We start from the raw sequence: 6,999 nt of genomic DNA on the forward strand, positions 1-6,999 counted from the left end.
CTCTGCAGGAGATGCTAGAGGATAGGAGCTAGAGCTGAATCCTTAGTTATCTCTGCCCGCAAGGGAGCCCGGAGAACAGAGATGTGGGCAGGGCCCTCCAGGAGGATTTGCTTCCCCAGCTGCTCCAGGATGACAAGAAGGCAAGAACCTGGAGCATGGTCTCCTTACAAGCGAGAGTCGCCACTTAACCAGGACAAGAAGAACTTGACTCAAGCCAGGCTCATTCTCTGCTCTGACTCTGCCTCCCCAAGAGGAACATTCCTAGCCCACAGCCCCTGCAGCAGCAGATCCTCCAGCCCGTTGGAGCCAGCCCGCCTACGCCTGGAGTCAGGAAGCTGGGCTCAGAGGCCACTTACGTCAAAGTCAGGGAGGGAGATGACGGACGTGAGCAGGGCCGCGCTGCTCCTGATGGCCCTGGCTCTCTCTCATGGCACACTGGACACGGTCCAGTAGTTAATGTGCTGTGGGGAAAGGAGGCAGCTCAGGATTGATGAGGGGGTGCATGTGTAGTGCTAATGGCCCCCCCAATCCCAAGGGGGCTGAGACATTGCATGCGGTGAGGGTGGAATATCAGATTCATTGACTGCAGAGCTTTAGAAGGGGACTCTTGCCCCCAGGACAATGCTTGTATCCTGCAGGTCACAACTTGTCATTGTCTCTCTAGATTGGGACAATGCTCAGTGTCGGGGCTGGTCCCATCCTCTCTGAACTCCTGATTCCTGAACAGCTCCCCAGGAAGGAGACAGACCCCTCCCCACTCCCTTGATCTCAAGTCCTTGGCTGGGTGAAGGGACTGAGTGTGAGCACAATCCCCCCAGGAATCTCGGGGCCCGTCAGAGACAAGGGCTGATTCTCTGGGGCCCTCCTGTTTCTCTAGGAATGAGGCTGTGGCTCTTCTCTGAGGACCATCTTCTGGATCTCCCAGGAGGGGTTCAGACTCTCACTCCCCAAGCCAGCCGGGGGCCCTGTGGTTAGTGCTCAACACAAGCAGGAAGAGCTCTGGCTTGAAGTCCCAGCTCCTTCCTCTGTCCTTCAAGGAGGAAAGGCCTGACCCTGCATTGCACTGACTGCTCTGACCAAGGATGGCCACTGGGGGCCCAGCTAGAAGGACAGACTGGAAAATGGATCTAAGAGTTAAGATAAAATTGCCCCCATCCCCTCATCGGGCTCACCTCCAAGATGTAATGGAGCCTGTCCGTGTCTGGGGTCTTTGCCAGCAGGTTCCCCAGCATGGCGTCCAGAAGGTCTGGTATGACCCTATGCAGATCCTGCAAAGCAAGGGAGAGCCATGGGTCAGAGTTAGGGAAACTGGGGCTACACCTGCCACAGGATGGGAAGAGGGGTCTCTGGGAAGCACTCTGATAAGCAAACACATATCCTGGCCTCTCTCATTCACATCCCACTGCAGGCAATTAGCAAGGATTCGGGCAGGATAACAACTGGCTGATCTACCTGGACTTGGTTGGTGTCCGTCTGCGTGCCCAGGGTGAAGACTGCGTGCAGGGTGGCTCGGAGGAGGTGGGTCTCCAGCTCCGGCTCCAGGGCAGGTGTCATGGTGCTGGCAAGAGAGAGGAGTCGGTATTAGACTGTGCAGTGCAGGGGTGCGACTGGCACCAACACGGACGTGAAACTGCAGGGAAATAGGCAGAGGCTGGCGAGAATAGAAACTGAGGCACTGAGCCAGGGAATGATAAGGCCAAGGTTTCCCAGACCGACAGTGGCAGGGCAGGAATGGCGCCTGTTCCCTGGACCCTGCTGCCCCTCCTGTATCTGATCCTGGGAGTCAGCTTCTCCCCAAAGCCATTGCAATGTGACTGGAGTGAAAAGAACAGAGCAGCCAGGAGAGGGAGTGACCCTTCCTGCCACCTCTGCCAGAGGAGCCACCCTTGGGAGGTGAGCTGGGAGTGGGAGGGGCAGTGTCTCCCAGCCATGGGCCTGAGCAGCACCGGGGTTAGGGGAACAGGGCAGGAGGGTCTCGGTACCTGAGGTTGGCCACAGCAATGAGGGAGTTGGCCAGGACGGTGCCGGGTGGAGAGTTAGGAGGAAGCTCCTCAATTTGCTCCTGTGAGACACAAAGGAGAGAAGGGAGCGTGTGAGATTCGGGCCTCACTGACACTCCCCAAGGAGGAGATTACACAGCCAGCAGGATCCCCCCAGCTGCCTCCCGCTCCTCCGATTCCTGCCCACTAGTTCTCCCGTCTTTTCTCCCCAATCTTCAGCCCCAGCATTCCCTGCCCTAAGCTGCCCTCCAGCACCAGCCATCCCCCAACCCTCGGCCCTTGGAGACCCCTGCCCCTCCCATGTCTCTATCCACCCTCCAGCTGCCGGGCGCCGTGTCTCACTCACCACAATCCTCTCCACCACAGCCGCCTTTGAGCAGTGTGACTCCAATGTGTAGTCCCCTCTCTGCTGGGCAGCGAGGCACGCGGGGTAGATGGCGTGCAGGAACACGAGCTGCTGCGCCTCGTCCTGTGCCCACCAGGAGTGGGGTTAGGGGAGAGAGAGCCAGTTAGCCAGGGACCTCCCTGCCCCAGCCACACCAGCTGCAGGACTTAGGCCTGAATGGGGGATAGTGGGGACCTGCCTATTGTTCAAATCACCCACAACTCCTCCACAATCAGGGTCAGGAACTGGGACAGTGCCTGTGGGGGGAGGGGACCCCGGCTGGTGTGTGACAAACACCCCCATCTTGGGGGTCCCAGATCATGAAGGAGAAAGGTCCCCATTAAGGCCAAGACTTTCTGCAGGGGGTCAGATTGCTGGGAAGGAGCAGGAGAATCTCAGTTCCAGCACAGCTGGGGAACGTTTGTACCTTTTCTCGGGCATGGAGCTGCTCTCGGATGTTCATGAGAGCAGCCTCCTCTGTTACCAAGTCTACCCGTTCTTCTTTCTCCTCGTCGTCCTCGGAGTCCCTGGCGGACGCTACACCAGGGAGAGACGGGGACAAGGTGACTCCTGCTGCCACTCGGGGGAAGAACAGGGGCATGGTGGGACAATGTGTCCCCTTCTCACCTCCGGGACATAGGGCAGATTGGGCCCCACACTCCCCCCTCTCAGTGATGGCATCAGCCCCCAACTCCTTCAGGAGCCCATAGCAAAGAGACCCTCCCCACTGTCCTGGACTCCCTTGGAGGTGCCTCCCCCCACCCCCGCCCAATGGAGAACCAAGGACCAAAGTGGCAGCATCTAGTGTCCGTGGGGTTCACATGGCTCAGGCCAGACACCTGGGCTGGAGACCTGCCCCCATAGCACTGCTCGAGGGCCTGGGCCCAGGGTGTTCACAGCCCCCTCCTCACCCCTCCCCGAGCCCAGCCTGGCTCCTCACCTAGAACAAACAGAAGCGTCCGTCGGCCAGGCTTCTGTCCGAGTCGCAGGCGCTGCTGCTGTCGGATGGGGAGCGGCCCGAGCTGCTGGAGCTGGCAGAGGGATCCTCCACCTCCTGCCCTGGGGAGGCTGGAAGGTCCTCCCTGACCGAGCAGGGCGATGCCCCCTGTTGGAAGTTGGGGCTGGGCTCCTGGGGCCGCTGCTGCCCACACAACAACAAGCCCCAGAGCCACCCTGCCCGGTTCCGCCCCTGGGCTGGGTCCTGCCTGCCCAGCCGCAGCCTGGCCCAGCTCCATTTTGGCCTGGGAGGTGATGCTCCCACCTCGGCGCCTGTGCCGGGAGTGGGTTTCCTCCACCAGAAGGCTGGGCACTTCCACCTCCTGGCGCTGCCGGGAGCTTCTTCCCCTCCAGCGGGGACGGAGGGGCCGCTTCGCTCCTGGGGAAGATGGTGGCTGCTTCCCTCAGGCTCTGGGGCCACCTGCAGAGCCTTCTTCCTGAACATCCTCAGGAGCCTGGCCATCCTGGAACCCAGCGGGGAGCAGGCGTGAGGTCAAGGCACCTGGGGTCAAGGCAGCCTCTCACTAACCAGCCTGTTTGGTCCCTCCCGATCCCTGCCCCAGCCAGAGCAGCTCCTGTTCCCCCCACAGGGGTGCAGGGAGGGCAAGCTACCCCCACTGGCAGGAGTTCATTGCATGATCTGCTCCCCCTCAACGCTCCCCCTCGTCATCGCTGGGGCTGCAAGAACCAGGGAGTCTCGTCCTTTTCGAGCACTGGGGTCAGTCACAAAGACACTGGTCACTTTGGACAAGCAGCTCCCTCCTGCCACCCCAGACCACACTCACACCCCCCCACAATCCTCCCAGGCTAGTGAAGGAACAGAACCCAGGCAGGGCAGGCTTTAGGCCGATTCGCCCGATTCGCCAGAATCGGGCCCCGCACCTAAGAGGACCCCGCGCACTCACCCCAGCGGCATTCGTCTTCGGGTGCCCCGCTCCCCTGGCCAGAGCACCGGCCGGAGCGCGGCAGCCCCGCGGCCCCACTCTCCCGGCTGGAGCTCCGGCATGGCAGTGACATCACAAAGGCCTTTTGCAGGACCTCAGACTATTGGTCAAAGGTGCTGACCTCACAGAGAGATGCTGACATCAGCCAGGCAGGACAGAGGCGAGTGGCCCAGGAAACCTCAGAGACCCCTGTGGCTTTGCTTCAGCAAGTCTCTGTCTCGAGGTCTCTCTTTGAGGACTGAGAGAACATTCGGGTTCACGTACGTGAGCGGCAGGAGGAACCTCTGTCGAGTTTTCTCCTTCCCTTTTAGTGATTGTACTAGAAAGCAGACGTCCCTGTGTAGAAGGTAAGAGCCTCCTCAAGGTTTGAAACCTGTTCAGTCTGATCCATCGGGTGAGAGTTGAATTCTAGGCATGGAAAACACGAGCTTAAGGAGGCAGAATTTTATTCCGCACCTGGGATTTTGTCCCTTAGAATCACTGGGGACATTGGGGTTTGTCCTTTTTGTTTCACCTTTTCCTCCAGCCCTCCCTCCTTTCTTTTCTTCTCTTGCTTCTTTTGTCCTTTCCCCTGTTCCCCTCCCAACACCAGGGTGTGTGTGTTTGTGTGTCGCGGGGGAGTCCTCTGCAGCTCCCACGGTGGGAGGTCCACTCAAAAATGTGGGGCTGAAATAGTGCCCCGGCAGTGATCCCCACCAGTAGCGTAGCTGGGGGCGGGGGTGCAGGGGAAGCAGCCACTTCCCCTCAGCACATTTCCTTAGTCAGGGGTTACCATGGCGCCAGCGGGCGGGGCCCACGCTCGGCTCTGAAGCTTGGCCTGCCCGGCCGGCGCTGACCTCCTGCACGCAAATTCAAGATCCGATGGTTAGTTTGAAAATCAGGGCTCTTGGGTCCTATTCCCAACTCTGCCACTGACTGGCTGTGTGACCTAAGACAAGAGAGTGTCACTAGGAGGAGTGCATAATATGAGGTGTCCTATCACATTTACTCAGATCAGATTGTGACATAATAGAATAGCTGAAATAGTTTATTTTATTTGTATTTTTTTATTTTGAAATTGATAAGAGCAGCAACTACTTAGCTCAGACTGAAGCATCTTATCTAAATTTTGAGATCTTGGTGTGCGAGGAGACAATTTAGCACACTGTGACAAACAGGAGATGCTTTTGTTTTGCAACAAAATATTTTTGCAAAGAACTTTCATCCCACTTGTTATGAGTTCAAGAAACAAACTGGTTTAGTCTGAATGGGATTTTATGACAGAAACAGTTTCAATGAAATTCCTCCACCATCTTGATTCCTGGGCTCTATCCCTGCCCAGGGGTGAAAGGAACTTAAAGGATTTACCATTACGCCGGAGTCCTAAGCGGGGGTGTAGCCTCAACCGGAAGAGGCGGGGCCTTTCAAGATTTAAAGGCCCAGGGGCTCCGGCTGTGGCTGGGAGCCCCAGGGCCTTTAAATCACCCCGGAGCTACCAGCTGCAGAGGCGGCTGAGAGCCGCGGGGCTCAGGGGCGAATTAAAGGGCCCGGGGCTCCAGCCACCGCAGAGCTCTGGGCCCTTTAAATCACTGCGGGAGACCAGCTGCCGGAGCTCCAGCGGTGCTTTAAAGGGCCCAGGGCTCCCCACAGCGGCTGGAGCCCTGGGCCCTTTAAATCGCCGCTGCGGAAGCCAGTCCAGTCCGGCACGGCGTACTGGCTCTTGCCGCTACGCTGTACCGGACCGGACTGGTTTACTTTGCCCTCTGCCGTGCTTCTGGGGAGTTTGTTGTCCATTAAAACAGGAGTCAGGACTGGTGGCTTCTCTTTCTGGCTCTGCCACCACCTTGCTGTCTAGGCGCGGTGCTCGGCAGGGGTTGGGGCCGGGGGCGCGGGGCCAGGGGCCGGCGCGGTGCTGGGCCGGTGGTGCGGGCACTTGGCTGGGGGCCGGCGCAGTGTTCGGCCGAGGGCCGGGGCCAGGGGCGCGGCCACTTGGCTGGGGGCCGGCACGGTGCTCGGCAGGGGCCCGGGGCCGGAGCGGTGCTGGGCCGGGGGCTGGGGCACTTGGCCGGGGGCCCGGCGTGGTGTTCGGCCGGAGCCGGGGCCGGGGGCGCAGGTACTTGGCTGGGGGCCGGCGCTGTGCTCGGCCGGGGGCCGGGGCTGGCGTGGTGCTCGGCCGGGGCCCGGGGGAGCGGGCACTTGTCCGGGGGCCGGCGCCCCAGGGCCCGAGCTGGGCGGGAGACACCAGCTCTGCACTCACATTTCACTGATTACATCTAGACCAGATGTAGAAGTATGTTTCTAGTATACTAGAAGTATGTTTAGCTAGTGTAAAAGTATGTTTTTATTATTGTAGAAAACATAATAATAATAATACCTTTCATGTCCATGCTCATCATGCATTATCATTACATCCAATCAAAACCCCTAAGATTAAAGCATCCAATGTAAAATCTAAATTCCAAAACTTAATGCAAATAAAAATTTAAAAAAATTTGTTGTACTAGTAGTACAAAAGGGGGGGTTGTGGAAGCAGAGAAAAAACTGACAGGAAGGGGAGTGCAATGCATGACAGTTTGTTAGCAAGAGTCAGGCTAACTGTAACCCTAATAACGCGAGATTTGTAGACGCGAGGATTGTGTGAGGCGAGTGGGAAAGAACTATGTGAGAAGTTGTTGCGACCTTGTGTAGATAATGT

General features: G+C 58.4%; 1 long non-coding RNA gene across 1 annotated transcript; it reads right to left on the minus strand.

Moving 5' to 3' along the window:
- Positions 1 to 1,193: 1,193 nt before the first annotated feature.
- Positions 1,194 to 2,060, minus strand: LOC117878665. The gene is made up of 3 exons (XR_004646049.1): positions 1,983 to 2,060; positions 1,453 to 1,558; positions 1,194 to 1,268 (listed from the first exon to the last, which is right to left on the minus strand). It is a non-coding gene; the product is annotated as an uncharacterized LOC117878665 (long non-coding RNA).
- Between the last annotated feature and the right edge of the window lie 4,939 nt (positions 2,061 to 6,999).

The sequence above is a fragment of the Trachemys scripta genome, chromosome 6 (assembly GCF_013100865.1).
Source record: "Trachemys scripta elegans isolate TJP31775 chromosome 6, CAS_Tse_1.0, whole genome shotgun sequence".
Classification (NCBI taxonomy): Eukaryota; Metazoa; Chordata; order Testudines; family Emydidae; genus Trachemys; species Trachemys scripta.